This window comes from Hibiscus syriacus, unplaced genomic scaffold, assembly GCF_006381635.1.
Source record: "Hibiscus syriacus cultivar Baekdansim isolate YM2019G1 unplaced genomic scaffold, ASM638163v2 tig00111996_pilon, whole genome shotgun sequence".
NCBI lineage: Eukaryota > Viridiplantae > Streptophyta > Magnoliopsida > Malvales > Malvaceae > Hibiscus > Hibiscus syriacus.
Window position 1 is genome coordinate 876,609 of NW_024063233.1, and position 20,288 is coordinate 896,896.

At 35.4% G+C, this 20,288-nt stretch overlaps 1 long non-coding RNA gene and 2 pseudogenes across 1 annotated transcript; all 3 read right to left on the reverse strand.

Moving 5' to 3' along the window:
* Positions 1-655: 655 nt before the first annotated feature.
* Positions 656-2,949, reverse strand: LOC120174015 (annotated as a pseudogene).
* A 2,864-nt stretch (positions 2,950-5,813) lies between these two features.
* Positions 5,814-15,089, reverse strand: LOC120173983 (annotated as a pseudogene).
* A 33-nt stretch (positions 15,090-15,122) lies between these two features.
* Positions 15,123-17,741, reverse strand: LOC120174002. Its single transcript, XR_005521116.1, has 6 exons — positions 17,577-17,741; positions 17,121-17,323; positions 16,492-16,641; positions 16,008-16,375; positions 15,789-15,854; positions 15,123-15,401 (listed from the first exon to the last, which is right to left on the reverse strand). It is a non-coding gene; the product is annotated as an uncharacterized LOC120174002 (long non-coding RNA).
* Between the last annotated feature and the right edge of the window lie 2,547 nt (positions 17,742-20,288).

A 20,288-nucleotide genomic window follows, 5' to 3' on the forward strand; every position in this document is an offset into this window, starting at 1 on the left:
AACCTGTTAGTAGGTTGACATACTATACAGATACGACTGTTAATTATCAAATTTGACTTGGCTAAAAATTATGTCAAAGAACGAAGAGTAACGACTTGGAAGAACGATTCTGAAAAAAATTGATTTCAAAAATAGTGCAGTGTTTTTGAGATCTTTATTAACAGATGATTGATGTAAATTTTAAAAAAATCTCTGAAAATATAATAAAGTGAAAAATTCAATTTCATATAACCTCTAAATATCTGTAGTTACAGTTTAATTAAAAGTTGAATCAAATAAAATAATAAAAAGATAAAGAATATAAATAGAAAATTTAGAATATTGTGAAGAAAAAAAATTTAATCATTTGATAATAAATGTTTATAATTTTACATTTTTATGCTTGAACTCGAAACTTTAAAAGATAATAACAAAATCTTTACCCACCGAAATGAATTGATGTTACATAATAAAGAATTTTATTAAATAGTATAGATTGTGTTATGAAAAAGGTAAAGTTCGAATTTAAATACGCATTTTTAATTAATAAAAAACCATACTATATATTACATTAAAACTATTTGAGCTAGATGCTCAAATTGGAATTATAAGTCGTGTTACATGAATTTCATAATTTCTAGACATATCTTTCATAACGAATCCCAAATTACCTGGATTTATCGTTTGCATTCTACCATTCTAAGTCTAAAATAAACATTAAAGATTTCCTTTTAGAAGATTACTCCAATGGCTTCTAGTATTTTTTTTCACGTTCTTTTTCTATCATTCATACGTACAGCTAGAAGGAGCAAATCCCAACCTGCTATTTAAAAGATCGAATTCCCACAAATGATTTTGCTGCAAAATATTTCCGATGACTGACGATCCCGGCCAAGGCGTCGAGGTGAACCCGAGGCACTTCTCCTCGTCAGCAGCATCAAGCACGTAACTCTTCACCGGCGGCGTTAACTTAGCTCCGTCGGCAAAATGGATCACCAGTTTCGGCATCATGGACTCCTTGTACCCCGTATCATCGAAACAAATATCCGGTCCCTCCAAGCCGATCACAGCTTCTTGAATTTTCTCAACGGAGCCTTTAAAGCAGCCACGACTCGATCGAACACCGGTCTCACGAGCTGAGTTAAACTGCAACCGGAGTCCACAATAACCCCACCGCCGCTCCTAATGTCCCATACATGGGATGGGATATTAAGCATTTTGCCGTCGATGGAGATTCCAGAGACGTTTACTACATAATATGGATTCACTATTCCCAGGATCAACTCAGTGTACTGCAATTTCGGCGTCGTGAGATCGTTGGCGTCCCCGAACACGAGGAAGTTGACGAGGTTGCTTGGGCTCAGGTGATCGACCAGGCAATACGAGAACTTGTACCCGAATTTCCTGGCTTCTTTCAGTGCAAATGAATGCCATTCGAAGCCTAATCCCATTACTCCATCGATGTCGTGGAACTCTCTCCCATTATGGTCTCGCTACACCCTATCATTACTTCCGGCCGGCACTTTAACTTTCCGGCCGTCTGTGAGACGTACGATGGCCGTATCGTTGCCGAAGAATCCCAGCACTTTCGGGCCGTCCGAGTACCTAAAACACCGAAAAGCCTTACAATATGCAAAAGGGAAAATGTCCATACATCATGACGTTTTTACGCAAATAAATCCTATAAAAAATTTATCTTACTCTAACATTCGGAATTCAGAATTATTAATTCTCGAATTAACAAATTTTTTATCACGTAAGCTTCCATAAACTTCTCAAATTTCATAGGGTATAAATACGAAGTTTTTCAAATGTTTAAATATAGATTTTAGGTATATATTTACTGATTGATTAAATATAAATAAATATGTGTATCGTCGCTGCCCAACTTCGTACTCGTGCTCGTCTTTAATTTGCACCATGTATATTTGTTCTTTTTAGATAAAATTTACATATTTTTTATAATTTTGATTTTTTTTTCATTTGTTTTCATTTCTATCCCAATCAATTATATTCTACAGAAGGCATTTCTCGTAAAACGTGCAATAAAAAGTATTTTCTTCGTGACGAGTCTTTACTTGGTAGAAAATGGTGTTAATTCATAAATTAATCATTATGGGTATTAAGATAAGAAATAACTTTTTAAACTTATCGAGAGTCTAGTGGTAAAAAGAAATGTTGATCTCTTTAGAGATTACGTTTTTGCATGGTGTGTATATTGTCAATTAGTTAAAAAAATTATACACAAACACTATCTTATAATCACTTTTGACTATTAATAAATAAAAAATAATTTTTATTGGATGATATTTGAATAAAAAGTCCAATAGCAAGTAAAGGGATTCCAAAGGTTATTAAAACGTACCTGTAATCATAGGAACAAGGAGCCGAGGGGCGAGGACAATGTTGCAAAGAGAAAGATCGAGCAAGGTCCTGCTTGCAAATATCAGAGGAACATGGAATCGGACGAAACGTACGTGATGTTTTGGCATCAAGTATCCTTTCATTATGCCTAACCCTATCTTTGAAACAACCTTTGCACTTGTACTTGCATTTCATCCATGTAAGACTGCTTCCCGAATCGATTATCATGATAAACTTCCTCGGCGGGCTTCCGATCCGAAACGAAACAAAGTACTGTCCGGTCCCTATATCGGCAGCCGATCGAATCGGGAGCTCGACCAAATTGTTGTTCTGCCACATCTTTACCTGCACGTTCTTCCTTCTCGGGAACAGCCTTCGCGCAATCGTCTGCAGTCGAGCATTGTCACTCCGCATCAACTGTCGTAAACGTTCCCTTTTGTTGCTGGGTGGTCCGAGGGTCGTTCCGGGGAAATTCCCTAGCTCCGGGGAATGCCTGTGGATTAGCCTGAACCTGGCCGTTCCATTGGATTGGAAAGCATGAACCTGAAAGGATAAATTACAATACAGTGATAATGAAAGGAAAACAAAGAGGATTGATCTGTCCATTTGAGAAGGGCGAAAAAATAAAACCAAAAAGAGAAAACAGGGAGATATTGCAGCCACTCTTGCGGGGCACAATGGCGTTTACTTGTAAAGAGTATTGCATTTGAAATTTTCTTACCTTAAATAAAACATAAACGAGATAGGGGCATGCAACAATCAAATTGAGTGTAGGCCTTTGTTTTATATTTTCTATTTTACTCATGTTGGGACATTATTATCGTTTGTTTCTACTTGCCCCCTTCTTTTATGCAGTGTTCTTGGCTCAATTGTCATAAATTTCGCATTTCAAAATTAATAAAAAAAAACAAATTCTTATATCAATCTTTTTACTATATATGAATTATAAATTATAAATGTTTTTTATTAAGTTAATGTGATTATAAAGTAGTGTTTGTTCTAAATATTATCAATCATTTGATAATGATCGTTCAATCACCCTTATAATAAGGGGTGTTCGAACTCGTGACCTCTAAGAACAACTACGATTCTTTTAACTACTTAGGTAAGTTGGTTCGTGTTATAAATTAAAAAATTTAAAGATTAACTTGGGGTAAGTGTGTAATATTGTAACTGTAATATTGCAGCCCAATGTGACCCTTGTACAAGGGTATGTGAGGTCTTTGTGCTTTAAAAAAAAATTAGCGTGTCTCTTGTATTCTCTTTTCACCCAATGTGACATTCAACTAGAAAATAACTCATATGGTCCTTTGACCAACGATTTTGTCATTGATCGTTATGATGCTGACATGGAACTTCATAATGCTAACATGACGGTCTACGATGGCTAATAATATAATATTGCAGCCCAATGTGACCCTTGTACAAGGGTATGTGAGGTCTTTGTGCTTTAAAAAAAAATTAGCGTGTCTCTTGTATTCTCTTTTCACCCAATGTGACATTCAAACTTAGAAAATAAACTCAATATGGTCCTTTGACCAACGATTTTTGTCATTGATCGTTATGATGCTGACATGGAACTTCATAATGCTAACATGACGGTCTACGATGGCTAATAATATAATAGATGAGCTAATTGATTTTTTTGGTCGAGTTCGAAAGTAATTTTTTTTTTTTAAATTCAAGGACTTGTTTGATTTTTAAAAAACATATATTTTAAATTTTAAATTGAAACTATACAAATATAAATATTAAAATATTAAAAATTAAAATTAAATTACTAAAAAAATCATATATATATATATATATATATATATATATATTAAACGAGAAGTGATTGAAAATATGATTCTTATAAAGTAAATTTTATTTATTTAACAGTATAATTATACTTATATTTGTACATGTCAATTTTGATGTAATTCTTATTTTATTTTTATTTTATAGTGACAAAATTTTTTGTTCCTTGAAAAATTAAAAAAAATCTAAACACTTGGAATTCATATCTAATTAACTTTGGTTTTCTCTATCATGTTATATTCAATAAAGTGTTTTTATTGTATAATTATTTTTTTAATATTTTTTTAATTATATATTTTATAATAATTTATACTTAAATTTATTTATAACTTTTAAATTTTTATAAATTTTATAGTAACAAAATTTTTTGTTCCTTGAAAAATAAAAAATAAATATTATGAAAAATAAAAAAAAAATTCCAAACACGTGGAATTCATATCTAATTAACTTTGTTTTTCTCTATCATGTTATATTCAATAAAAATATTTTTTAATATTTTTTAATTATGTATTTTATAATAATTTATACGTAAATTTATATTTTTATAACTTTCAAATTTTATTTTTATAAGATTTTATAATATTTATTTAATTCAATTTTATACAAATTTAGTGAAATCAAATTAGAAAGACATTTAAAATTTAAGATAATTACAAGTAAATAATGAAATAAAATTTATATAGGATAAATGAGTTCATGTTTATAAAAATAAAAATTAGATTAAATTCTAGATAAAAAATAATATATTTTAATTTTTAATAATTTAATTATTTTTTGATATTTTGATATTTACTTTTTTATTCTTTTTATATTTTAAATTAAAAATATTAAAAAAAATAAACCCTGAACTTTTAGAAAAAATTAATTTAACTCTTTAACTCGATCAGAAAAGTTAATTTAACCTAAATGTTATATCATATGTCATGTCTTGACCAGCGTGAATCATTATATCAGTATCATAACTATATCAACACCGTAACGTACCATGTTAATACCGTAACGATTAACGACAAAGACAACATTGGGTGCAAAAACAATACGAAAGACCACATTAATTTAAAATTAAAAAGTACAAGAAACATGCCCTTTTGCCTTAAAATTTTAAATTTTAAATTAAAACATTAAAATATAATTTATTTTAAACAGATAAAAGAACTAGTTATATAATAAGTTTGAATAAATATGGAACATTTTATTGATACATGCAATGAGATATTTGATAATTTTCTGTATTAAAAGAAATAGAAAATAAACTCCAAATGTTTTTATAACCAAAAGTTTATGCAAGTCTAATACTTCAAAACGATCAAATAAAAATCGAACGCTTTCAAAGGATCAAACCTTCCAGAACAATTTAATCTAAACCTAATTCTGTATTAAATCCAACGTTCTCGGACATTCTCTTTTTTATTCGTAACTTGTATAAGATAAATATTTCACATTTGTAATGAAATTGTAGAGCGGATTCTGTCAACTTTTGGGGGGGGGGGGGGGAAGTTCAGATTATTAAAGTAGCCCAGAATTTCGAAGTTATCTTTTAAGGTTAAGCAAGCCTCTTAGAACATTGAGCAGAATATTCCGGACATTCAGTCCCCGAACAGATTACAACACTTGCGATGACAAGAAACGAGCCATCCATGACTCAAAACGATACTATGCAAGCTAATGACATCAACGGACGGTTGTATATTTATTTTATCAACATGAAGCACACACCGTGATGAAATACCCGAGCGGATTACAACACTTACGATGACAAGAAACGAGCCATGCATGACTCTAAACGAGACCATGCAAGCTGGACCGCAGCTTCATCCTCATCAGCCATTCCCATGCCCTTCCTTCGATTTATACCATCGGGGGACTTGTTCATGAAAGCATGTGCATTGCCTGCATAAATATGCACCTCATATGGAGTTCCTGATGCTTTCAGTTTTTTCCTCCAACACCTTTGCTGCCTGAAAACGACGGAATTCCATCGCTAAGTTTCAGCAATAATCAGGGCCGGCTCTGGGCCGAGGCAGGAGGGGCGTCCGCCCAGGGCCCATAAATTTTCACCCTGCTCCTGGTCACCTCGGTGAAAAGGGTAGCCGATACTACACCAAGGTATGCTAAATTCAACTTATTTCTGGTAGGTGGTGCATTTATTTTTTATGGTAGATAATGACTTTTAGGTGGAGTTTCTCAGAGGGTTTTCAATTCCCTGTGCTGGAATTGACTCAGATTGCCGATCGACTAAAAGGTGAGACGTGTCTTGTGTAATTTGCAGCTTTCTGCTTTGATTTGTTCTTGCTGTGTAGATCACTCATATTAGTAGAAAACAAAAATAAATTATAAAATTAGTTTAGTTTTTATCTATTTTCTTTTGTTACCATTTTTAGCAGTTGATTTTAAATGAATAATCTCTGCAACTTTGTATCTGAGAGATCTGCATAAACCATTTTTTTAATATCACCGTATTTTGTCTTTGATTTTGGAGACTTAACCCTGCCAAATTCAGGCACTACATGAATGTGGATTCTTTTTATTAAAAAATTAATTTCCAGTTAAATTATTGCAATCTTAGTTTTAAACCTTTGAGGCTCACAACGGGCGAGTGCTAATTTCACAACGGTCGAGTGCCAATTTCTTATGCTTTCTTTTTGCAAACACTGAAAAAAAAATTCCTTATTTTTGAGTTATGATTTCAGTAGATCATTTGCAGTACTATCCATTTTCATTTTTAACGGTTCTTACTAGGGCATGTGATTTGCGTTTTGGAGATCTGCTTTATCTATGTTGTTTGGCTATCTCTAACGCAGTTATAAAATTATTCACCTCTCATTTGCTTTTAATTTTCTGTTTATTTTTTTTCCTTCTAAGAACTAGACTCAAATCTAATTCGTTTCGTTTTAGAGTTGATAAACTTACTTATTATCATTATTATCCTAATATCTAGCAATAAACTTAGCATTCTATTCAAATTTTTTTTTTAAAAAAGGTTTTGAAATTAACATTTATCATTAGAACGTATTTTATAAATCACAATCAATATTATTCTATTTTCTTAGTATCCCTCAATTCTCTAGCGTTTTATTGGTACATCTTCTGTCTCTTTGGATTCTTTTTTCATAGTTCCTCATAGTTTCGCCTATAGATGATTACTTGAGGTCATGTCTTTCTTTTAGAGCCCATAGAGAGTATAGGGCGAGGGATCGACAGAGTGGTGTCAAGGAGACTAGACTTAGAGTTTGTAGGTTGAATGTAGGCACATTAAATGCTAGGTTGTTGGAGCTGACAGACGTACTAAGTAATAGGAAAATCGATTTTGCATGTATTCAAGAGACTAGGTGGAAAGGGGCTCGCGCCAGAGAGTGTAATGGGTACAAGTTGTGGTATTCAGGCGTATATAACGTTAGAAATGGGGTGGGTATCTTGGTATCCTCTAGGCTTAAGGAAAATATAGTTGAAGTTTGTAGATACCGTGATAGGATCATGATGATTAAGGTCATTATAGAAACGGAAGTAGTGAATGTCCTTTCAGTGTACGCCCCACACGTTGGCCTAGGGGAGGAGGAGAAACGTTGCTTCTGGGATTCGTTAGACGATGTCCTTAGGAGCATTTCGGAGGAACAAAGAGTTTCATAGGGGGGACTTCAATGGCCATATAGGTAGTGCAATCGACGGGTATGACGGTGTTCATGGGGGTTTCGATTTTGTTAGTAGGAACAAGGAGGGGTGTACGTTGCTTGAATTTGCTACTGCACACGATATGGTGGTCACTAACTCCTTCTTTAACAAGAGAGAGGTGAACTTGATCACGTTCCATAGCGGGGGACATTATACCCAAATCGACTACATCCTGGTTCGAAATCAAGATCGATGGGCTTGCATTGACTGTAAGGTGTTCCCTGAAGAGGCATGTGCATCACAACACCTATTATTGGTTTTGGTGTTCTGCGTATGCCACGGGCGGAGCACTCATCGAAGGGCTAAACTTTGTAAACCTAGGATTCTTTGGAAGAACTTACATGGAGTGACAGCTGATGACTTTAGGAGTAAGGTTTTGTCCAATACAGGTTTTTGCACTACAAACTCAAATAATGCTGATATGTTATGGAAAAATATGGCAAATTCCATCAGAGAGGTTGGCAAAAACACCCTAGGGTTGTTGACAGGGAAGGTCAAGGAACATAAAGAATCGTGGTGGTGGAACGACGAAGTCCAAACTAAAGTGAAGACAAAGCAAACTTGCTTCAAGGAGTTTCTACAATGTAATGACGACGAAGAAAGATCGAGAGCTAGACAAAGATACAAGGAGGCAAAGCAGGAAGCTAAGAAAACAGTGGCTAAAGCAAAGGATAAGGCATACGAGGAAATGTACAAGGGATTAGACACCAAGGAAGGACAAAACGGCATCTTCAGGCTTGCAAAATCCAGGGAGAATAGGAAAAAGGATCTAGGTAGCATTAGGTTTATTAAGGACAATAATGGTGTTCTTTTAGTGAAATATCATGATATTAAGAGGGTTTGGGGTAATTACTTCTATGGGTTATATAATGACGGTGCCTCTACCTGTAGAGATAGTATCGTTGATGGGCTAGCCGACCATCATACTACGACCAATGACTGCCATACTAGTAGGTTTGGAATTGAGGAAGTCAAAATGGCTCTTAGAAAGATGGGGAGGGACAAAGTTGTCGGTCCAGATCAAATTCCTATCACTGTGTGGTTGGCCCTAGGAGAAGAGGGAGTAAAGTGGTTGACCAACATCTTTAATATTATTTTATAGACTGCCAAGATGACAGAGGAGTGGAGAGAGTCTACGGTGATACCAATCTATAAGAATAAAGGAGATCCCCAAGGTTGTGGTAACTACAGATGTATTAAACTACTCAGTCATACCATGAAACTATGGGAAAGAGTGATAGAGGCTAGGTTGAGACAAGTTACTAGGGTTTCGAAAAACCAATTTGGCTTTATGCACGACAGGTCTACTACGGAGGCGATTCATCTACTTCGACGGCTTATGGAAAAATATAGGGAAAAAATAGAGATCTTCACATGGCGTTCATTGACCTTGAGAAGGCCTATGATAGCGTTCCCCGTGATACGATCTGGAAGACCTTGGAAATGAGACGGATCCCAAATGCTTATATCCGGGCGATTCGTGATATGTACTATAGATCTATTTCATACGTCAGGACTACAGTTGGCGACACCGACGCTTTCCCGGTGGAAATCGGACTCCACCAGGGGTCATCTCTTAGCCATTACATCTTCGCCTTGATTATGGACGACATCTATTGTGCGACACCAGACGGTGTTCCATGGTGTATGCTTTTCGCTGACGACATTGTCCTAGTTGCTGAAACAAAAACTGAGCTGAATAGTAGACTGGCAACCTGGAAGACTGCTTTGGAAGAAAAAGGTCTAAGGATCTATATGGAAAAGACATAGTATTTATGTACAAACTTCAGTGGGAACCAAAATGAGGATGATGTAGAAGTATGCATAGAAGGACACGTTCTCCCCTCAAAGGATTATTTCAAGTACCTACGGTCTATGATTCATAAAGATGGGGGTGTAGATGATGACGTTACACACCGTACTAAGGCGGGATGGCTAAAGTGGAGGGATGCTACTGGAGTTTTGTGTGACAAGAATGTGCCTCTAAAACTTAAGAGAAAATTTTATAGAATGGCAATAAGACTAGCGATGTTGTATGGATCATAATGTTGGGCAATCAAGAAGGATCACGTAAGGAGGATGGAGGCCGCAGAAATGAGAATGCTTCGATGGGCATGTGGTCGAACTCTGTGGGACATGACACCAAACTCTGCAATTAGGATATCCTTGGGGGTGGTGCTTGTATCCAAAAAATTGAGGGAGGGAAGACTTCGGTGGTTTGGGCATGTCCTTAGGCGACAACCATCAGATGTGGTCAGGAGGGTAGAGTCGATTACAGCCGACGGTGTCAGAAGGAGAGGACAGCCAAGGAGGAAGTGGGTAGACTGCTTGAGATCTGATTTGAAGGATTTAGCCCTTACCGAGGAAATGACCTCTGATAGGAAATTATGGAGACTTAAGACCATGATAGCCGAGTTGTGTGGGTCACAGCCATAGGGTGTAGCATCTCTGTCTTCTTTTTAATGCCTTTGTAGTAATTTCCACGATTTCTATTTATATGTTTCTGTCATTAGAATCTATGAAGGCTTAGAACTAAGGTAGTGGATTAGTGTTGTCTTAGTTTAGGTTTTAATCCATTTGATTTTATTCCTTCTCATAGCTTGCTATCGATGACTTCTGTGTATCATTCTCTTCATGTTTCCTCTTTTTAAATTTAGTCAGGTCTTACGTTTTCTGTCTATATGCAGAAAATTTTTTTTACGCAAGGATTTATTTGCAGGGAATATTTCCCATTACATACGCGCATATGAAGACTGCATAAGAAGACTGTTCAACTATGTATTTATTTATTTATTTATACATGCATTGTATTTTATCTTTATTTTTAATTTTCTAATTATCGGAGGTCTTCCACGGAAGTTGCTCTCAACCTGGAGTTGGGGGCAGCCTACTACCCTACCTCCCCTTATCCCATTACATATGGGAATAGGGTTTTGTTGTTGTTGTTGTTGGTCCATTACATTGGAATTACGTCCTTTGAGTAATATCAACGGCTAAAGCAATTTACAAAGTGAAGCTTCGGGGCCATATTTTGCATCTTGGAGTTGTTTTTTCTTTATTATTATAAAGGGTTGGTGGACGGTGGTAGGTGGTTTCTTCAACCTGAACTCAAATACTGTGCGCCTTTGGTTATATCTTGGGTCCCAATGTTACATTTCGATGCTTTTTAGGTATATACAGTGGGACAAAACTATACTGGCTTATGTTCTGTTTGTGATTGAAAAATATCAGAAATTCCATGGGGCAGTCGATGCTACTTAGGTTATGTAATGAAAAAAATGTTGAAAAATATTGATGTTGTCGCTATGATTTTGTATTAAAAAATACTCGAAGACAATGTTTTATATAAATTTTTGTGTGCTTTATTTATTTATTTTTTTGACATTTTTGAGATGATAATTAATTACTATTTGTTTATTTTAATAAAAAATTAATATCAATTTTATATTATATATTTTTTATAATTTTTAAAATTAGGGGTCATTTCTTTTATTTCGCCCCGAGCCAAAAAAATATCCAGAGCCGGACCTAGCAATAATTCGACCAATAAAATCACTTTATAGTTTAACTGCATTTTCTACCAGTTGCTTTATAACTCATAGGAACTACACTGCAAATGCTTGATAAAACAGAATAGAAAAGGCAAATAGACCGACCTAACAAAGTTTCAGTACTCTGATCATTCTATCAGCAAATAAATAACGGTACTTGCATTATCTCACAACCAACCATAAAATCAAAGATAAATTAAAGAATGGACCATCTCCTGTGGCTCAGAAGAGTCCATTTTCTTCATTTTTTCCATCAACCATTACCCATGGTTTATATGCAGCTAAGTTTTTTTAAGCTAAATGAAGTAGCAACTGTGCTAGGTTCCCTGGCCATTTTCTCATGATCGTATTGGGTCTTAAAGTATTTGACAAATCATTGCTGGCATTTCTACAAAGATTTGCAGCTAAACAGTTATTATGGCCTGCAAGGTGGCTGAAATATTTTATTCCAGAAAGCAATAAAAAATGAAGGCGACAATGGGGCATTTATAATGTAAAAACTTCAAATACTTGGTGAGAAACATAAAATTAGTTTCAGGACATGATTGGCGACAAATGATTAATTTTTTTTTTTATAGAATTTGGAGTTGTCATTAAAAACTCCCTTCATATTCTTCCACATACTTAGAAGTATGTTGAAGAACATTGGAAGGGAGAAAATAATACATCATATTTTATTAAATAGAATACCAAGTACATGAGGAATCACCAAACCCACATACGGGAATAAACACCAATACAAACTATATCACCTAGAAATCTTACATCGTCAAACAAAAAACCCCTAAAACAATAACCCCATTTGTAGAATACACCTCAAGATGTAAGATAACATAGTAAAAAAAACCAACAATTACAACCACAAACTTAAAAATACCTCTGAATATAGCTGTCGAACAATCACAATCCAATTGGAGGATCAAGTTCTAGAGAAATATCGCTATCTTCAGGAACCCAAGAATTAGGTTTGAATGAAGGATTAATTTCATGCACCAAGATTTTGAATAAATGATCTCCGACCTTCAACTCAAACAACTCATTAATTCTCCCTTGAGCATTTGTGAGTATTTGGATTTTCGCCCGATCAAAAAACGAAGGGAACTCACAACTGTTATCAATTGCTATTAACTTGTTCACTTAGTAGCTATGTTTTTGAAAGTATCCCAATTCCAAGCGTGAAAAGGAATACCTTCGCAAACTAGCCAAACGCGTCGGCTCTCCACCACAAAGCTCTCAGACCAAGTTTCCACTCTGGAAAACCATTCTGCAAGAGTCTCTAACTTATCATCCTTCACGCTTCTCAACGAATTATAATCTTCAAAAACCATTAGAACTACATTTTCATCAACTCTAATAAGCGTGAAACCCGCTAGTCCTTTGGCTTGTATTTGGTTAGCAAGATTACCAATCTTGATAAAGTTCTTGCACCATCCCACAAGACAACTACTTAACACGTGAAGTTTCTCTTCATCCACAACTCCCTCAACTTCACATTGTTTAATCCTCGGAACCTCTTCCATCCCACACTTACATTGAACAACCTTCGAGGACTTTCGCCAGTAAGATTGTCGGGGTTTATATTTAGCCAAAGAGACTATAATTCTGCTGTCGTAAATATAAACGCCAATCATGCTTGATATCGCTTTCCTTGCTTCTTCAATAGCTGCAAAGCGAATGAACCCAAAGCGACCCCTTTTCGAATTCCTTTTGTTAGGAATGAATGCATCAATAACATGACCGTAAGTGCTAAATAAAGATCCAAGTCTTTTCCAATGGATCTTCTCCGGTAGGTTCTCAATGAATAACGAGATGCATCCACTTCTACACCCATTACTACCGTTTGTATGACCTTCCTTCTACCAATTTTGATAACCATTTCTTCTCCATCTCGCTACTTCAGAAGATTTTTCATTGGAGTACCCCTTCATGGTGATCTCTTTTATTCCATGGTGATCAACATCAGCTTCAGAACGGGCTAGTTTTGCCTCTGCTGAAGGAAACATCTCAGTCCTAAAATTCACACCTTGTGAAAGAGATCTTCCATTTACGCCAATCCTTACAGCAGGTGGTTGACAGTCTAAAGATGCTTTAGCTGAGCAATTTTCCAAACACCTGGATGAAAAAGGACTTTCACCCGACCTCGAAGAATTACCTCTTAAAATTTACTGATTTTGGGGCATAGGAGACTGCCTGTAAGTAGTGCCGTCGGCCTCAACTATCCAACCTAACTCACGGGCCAAGGCATCCAGAACATTGTTCATGTTAGAACACGAGGAAAGATGGAAATTTTCATATTGCCTCAAACCGGCCAGCATACGACTGGTGAAGGCTCTCATGTTCCTTTTCCGATACTTTGTCTTCTCCTTCTCATTCTCCCTCTCTCGTTTTTCCTTGCTGGAGTAGGAAAATGTGGTCGCGTTGTCGGGTCCAGAGGAAGAACTAATACGGTTGACAGAGGCTGCACCTGCCGCGGCTGTTGCAGCAAGCCCACTAGTTCTCCTGTGTTGAGACGGCCTTTGGGTTCTATTGTGAGAACTGAGTAGCTGGACAGAGGAGAACTGTAAAAAACATAAAGTTGGAGGATAGGGAAAATTCTTGCCGAACCCGTTCAACGGAAAAGAATCGACTGTCGACACTATGGAAAGGGAGTTTAGGTCGCGAGAAGAAGCTGAGTCTGGTGGTGAGGCGAAGGCGACCACGAGCGGTGGGAAGTGGCAAAAAATGACGAAGAACTTCACAAAGATCTGCGTCGTTTAAAAGGCTCAAACGCAAATCTAAGGCCAGATTTGGAATCATCGTGGGCCGGCAATCTTCCCATGAAAAAATAGATTCAAACGATGGCTGGAGTATGGCGACGGACGACGACGGATGGCTGACGGCAACGAACGAACGACTGACGGTGGCGGCTGACGGCAGTCGACGACAGCGGGCAACGGATGAATGACGGTGGGGAAATAATTCTAAAAGGCCTGGGCTCTAGAAAGAAGCGGGACCTTCTCTCACCTACTTTTGTGGGGAAACTAATTCAAAAAGTTGTCGTACCGTCACATCTGAAAACCCGACAAAGTTATCAAGTTCTCCGAAATGAGATTGAACAGGAGGCTTGGCCTGTACAGGGTCTGCAAGTTCAGATGAAGGAACCCCATAGAAGGCAACAACAGCATCGACTTCAGGCACTAAAACAGAACTTGCAATAGAGAGAGCACCCCCCATGCAGAACCCAGTTACTCCAGCCTGTTTCAATGCAATGAAATCTCAAATCAGAGATTGCTCACTGATCAAATTTTAAACTTCACCCAAAACTTAGTTTAAGAAACAGAAATAGTAATTTTTAATGTCCCGCTATAGTTTAAGAAACAGATTGATTGAGTTGTTAAGGAAAAAGGTAGCTCCATGTTATTATGCATATTCAAGAAAAAAATACTTAAAATTTCATAGGAGAATCTTAACTTTGTAAGTTAAACTTAGAGGAGAACATGAAGAGACAGGAAATAACAATTAAAAAGTAATGACTAGAACATTGGAGATAAAAGAAATGAAATTATATTGTCGGATTTAACAAAAATGGTAAGGAAATAATTGGCTAACAGAAAATATGAAATCATCAATCCACTGTACTCGATACTTTTAAAGATAAGAAAGGAATCAGCAAAATTTATCTCTTAAATCACTTTATAAAAAAAAGGATGAACCCATTACTATTTTATATTCTCTCAGATTCTCCATCCACTAAGCCATCCACACAAAAGAAAAATACTAAATATGAATCAGCTTCATATATCTGTTTCAACTTATCTCAGTCAAATAAGTTAGCAGAACAGACAATAAAAGGAAGTGTATAAACATAAAAAATGTTTTGAGTAAGCATATTGCTTTAACCAGAAAGACGATAAAGAACCAGTACAGAACTTCTTTGAGCCATTAGCTTTAAGCCAGTTAACTGAAGCACAGATATCCTTTACAGCACCTTGCCAATCAAGACCGTCCATTAGGTGTTGAGCTTCAGCAACATCCAGACCAACCTTTCCTTGATACAAACTGAAGTCGAGAAATTTTAAATGAATTAGCATTCAAATTCTGCAAACGCCAAGTTTATGGTAATTGAGAGAAAAGAATATACGTGTGTGTGTGTGTGTACACAAATAAAAGAACTGGAGAATGAAATTTTAGAGCTTTGAAGCCTGAAGCCAGTTGAGAGATCTTCAGGGCATGATTTTTTATCTCAAAATCAACACCCCACCACTCCTGAAGAACAACAATTCCAGATGCATCTTATTTGCCAACCACTTATGCATCATATGCTTATCTCAGTCAAATAAGTTAGCAGAAAAGACAATAAAATGAAGTGTATAAACATAAAAAATGTTTTGAGTAAGCATATGGCTTTAACCAGAAAGACGATAAAGAACCAGTACAGAACCTTACCAATCAAGACCGTCCATTAGGTGTTGAGCTTCAGCAACATCCAGACCAACCTTTCCTTGATACAAACTGAAGTCGAGAAATTTTAAATGAATTAGCATTCAAATTCTGCAAACGCCAAGTTTATGGTAATTGAGAGAAAAGAATATACGTGTGTGTGTGTGTGTGTGTGTATACACAAAAATAAAAGAACTGGAGAATGAAATTTTAGAGCTTTGAAACCTGAAGCCAGTTGAGAGATCTTCAGGGCATGATTTTTTATCTCAAAATCAACACCCCACCACTCCTGAAGAACAACAATTCCAGATGCATCTTATTTGCCAACCACATATGCATCATATGCTTATCTCAGTCAAATAAGTTAGCAGAACAGACAATAAAAGGAAGTGTATAAACATAAAAAATGTTTTGAGTAAGCATATGGCTTTAACCAGAAAGACGATAAAGAACCAGTACAGAACTTCTTTGAGCCATTAGCTTTAAGCCAGTTAACTGAAGCACGGATATCCTTTACAGCACCTTGCCAATCAAGACCGTCCATTAGGTGTTGAGCTTCAGCAACATCCAGACCAACCTTTCCTCGATACAAACTGAAGTCGAGGAATTTTAAATGAATTAGCATTCAGATTCTGCAAACGCCAAGTTTATGGTAATTGAGAGAAAAGAATATACGTGTGTGTGTGTGTGTGTACACAAATAAAAGAACTGGAGAATGAAATTTTAGAGCTTTGAAACCTGAAGCCAGTTGAGAGATCTTCAGGGCATGATTTTTTATCTCAAAATCAACACCCCACCACTCCTGAATAACAACAATTCCAGATGCATCTTATTTGCCAACCACATATGCATCAAATGTCTGATCAGAGCATTTAAAATAAATAAATGAAGGATGATATAAACCAAATAAAACTTGGCTCTGTTTTGGATTGTTGAAAAATGAAATAACAAAAATACAATATTATCGACTGAAACTCAACAAATAGCTAAAACCACCGGTGACAGTAAAAAGATTAGACGATATTAAAAACGAAATTCACTCACTATCATTTCAGCAGGGATATTAAATAGCCAACCTATGTTGCATTGATACGGATACAGGGACAGATACGGGGACGTGAAACGGTAAGGATACGATAAATATAAATAAATTTTAAAATTCATAATTACTATAAATCCCATATTAGACTGGTATCCAGTTTTCTTATCTTCATTAAAATATACATATGTTGAGTTTCCTATGTTTGATTGAGGTGTTCCAAGCTTCAAAATCAATTTAATTTCTTATTCAAAATCATCGTTTTTTTTTATTTGTTAAAATTAAATCTCAAAAATAACCTTGGGTATGTCCGTGAAGATCAATCATCATTCCCAATACAACCTCAGAATCTCCGACCAACCCAACCAATTCTGATTGTGCCCCTTCAACATGGGACGTTCGCGGTACATACCCAAATTGTACTCGTCTCGTACACATATCGATAACGTATTGGGTACTTGAAACGGCTTGAGTTGCCGTACCCGTGCAACATAGTAGCCAACTACCAAAATCATCACAAAATGGAAATCAATGATATTTATAACATGATTAATCGATGTATATGAATCATCCATTTTCGTTAGTCACGTAAAAAAAATCAATTTCAGTCTTAAATTCTCAACCCAACATCTCATAAAACTAATTACTAACATTTCAGCAAAGATACAAAATACCCAACTATTAAAATCATATAAAAAAGAAATTCCTGATTTATAAACTGTTAAAACGAAGAGGAAAGGAGAAGTTGAACTGACAGTGTCATCGCTCTGAATTCTTGAAAGCAGAGTCAGCCATTGATCGGATAGAGAAGCGAGGAGCAGAGGAAGCGAGAGTGCGTGTAAGGGTGAAGGAAGAAGAAGGCTTGTAGAGAATATTGCTCGAGAAGATTCTGGAGGATGATAAAGATATTTGTAATTTAATTAATTATTGGCGTCACTTTCTACTACCTTCTTCCCTAGGAATAAATTGCACAAACAGATCGCGAAGCGACGCCGTTTGATTGCTTCTATCTAGGGCCTAAACCTAATTTAGGCCTACAATTTAAGAAAAATTAGTGTAGATAATATTTACAAAAAAATTGATTTAAAATTCAATTATTTAAATATATTTTTGAGAAGGGAAATTATAATTTTAGTGATGATGTTATAAATTAATATTTAAATTTAAATTTTTGCTTGAGGGTGTTTTTTTCTGAATTTCTGAAGAAAAAAAAGCAATATGATTCTAGAATTATTAAATAGTTGATTTAAAATTTAATTGTTTATTATTATTGTGGAAATATATTTTTGAGAAATTAAATGATAAATTTAAATATAATATTATAAATTAATATATATATATTCTTTAAATTTAATGGTTATTTTATCTTTCGAACTTTTAGAAAAAAAGTCAACGTGTCCCTATAATTACTTTGTTACCCAATTGAGATATGGAGGTCGTAAGATGTTAATATAACAGTTGGCCCTATTCAAAATAGAGAGTATAAAGTAACATTACTTGAGAGGTTAGGTCTTCCATTAAAATTTGTGAGGTATTTTCCAACGTCATGAGGTGTTGTCCATTGATAGAGGTGTTATTTGTAATGCCCAAAATGTAGATGATCAACCGGTATCATTAATCATCAAGAGATGACAATCTAAACCTTTAAATGATGGGTTACAAGTTTTATATCAATGTTAATATTAATATCATAAGAGAGTCATGAAGGTCGTAGGGTTTATGTCACACCCTTATGATAAGTCGTGAAGGTCGTAGGGTTTATGTCCCACCCTAATTTAGGGGTTAATTTTTTAATTTTTAATTTTAAGGATTAACTTGGATTTTTAATTAAATTTCAAACAAATTCGTAAATAAAAAAAGACTAGAGAACCTGAAATATAATTTTATTAATTTTCAGATGAGAGAGTTTAAAACCCCTCCATCTTCCTAAAAACTTCCCAAAATATAATCTCAAAGCTTTTTTCTCTCTCTCCATATTTCCTCTTTTATCTCTTCTAGGGAAGCTTCAAACTTTGTTTCGTCGTCAATCATAGTTTCGTTTATCTTACCGCTCATACCATCGTTTTCCTAGTGAAATTTCGAGTTCATCGGTGTCCACTTTGTCGTTGGCGTGTGAAGGGGTGAGGAGGAACAAGTTTCTAACGTTGTGAAATTGAGCTCTCTGCCATTCACCGTCGTGAACAGAACTTGTTAAGTGACTTAAAACCTCATTTTATGAATTTTAGAACTTTTTTCAAATTTTTTGACACCTCAAACCGTCGCAAGCACCCTCACGCGCCGTCCTTGCGCGTGGGCTTCTCCGTTGTCTGGAGGAATTTTTTTGGAATTGGGTCAAACTGTCTCGTATTATGATCCGACCCATGTTCATTCCCTGACTTGGTTTAACCCCATCCAACTAGATTGAATCGATCCAACCAAACAAGACCAAACTGGTCCAATCGAATCAGACTGAATCGAATTGAATCGAGCCGAGCAGAGTTGAACTAAACTGAGTCGAGTATTTGATCGGACATTTATTGTTGATTGTTGTTGATCGTCGTTAATCGGTATTGAGTGGAGTTGAGTTTGGTCGTTGACCGATATTGACTTTTTTTTAAACCTTCATTTCAACATTTTATTGACCTTTACAATCTAGTTCACCAAATTTTAACCCCAAAGTCTCTGAAATAAGCCCGTTAACCCAAAAATGTATTAATATTTTTAGTATTTTTACATGATTATTGGTTTTGAATATGGAATTAATTTAGGAATATATTTTTATAAAGGTACTCGTGTTTTCCCTAATCAAGGATCGACAAGATCCGACGTTTTTTTCAAACATATTTGTATGATTTACGTACTTTGAGATTTACCCGTAGGTCCGTAAAATTTTTAAATAAGGTTTATAATTTTTTTATGTTAGGGTAGTGATATATTTTTTCCTGATTCTTAGGATCTAGCACTTTTCGTTGATTGTGATAGGCAAACCTAATAGTAGGCTGCTTTGTCAGACTTCTCAAACCTACTTCTCAAACCTACAGGTGTTTTCCTTATGGTGTTACATTATTGTTTTGATTGATTTATCTAAATTGCTCTGGACTTTTGGTGATGCTGAATATTTTAAATGGCATGATTTCTGATTTATTATATACCATTGATTGGACTACTGATTTACAGTATATTTATGGCATGACCTCTGGTTATCGTATTTTCTTAAACTAATTTTAAATCATGGAATGATTTCATGTTTTGATGAATTTAACTTTTGTTTTCACTTAAATACATGCATGTCATTTGGGGTGTTATCGGAGGAAGTATCTTAAGCTTAGTTTATGACTTGTAAGACTTTAATGTAGGCTCCTCTGCTTTGTGCACATGGTAAGTCCTTATGCAAGTCCTTATGCTACAAGTATGAAGTCCTTACTGGATGTACAGGTAGGTGTATGGTTCAGGGAACCTACACATTCTGGTGTTACAATGGAGGTAGT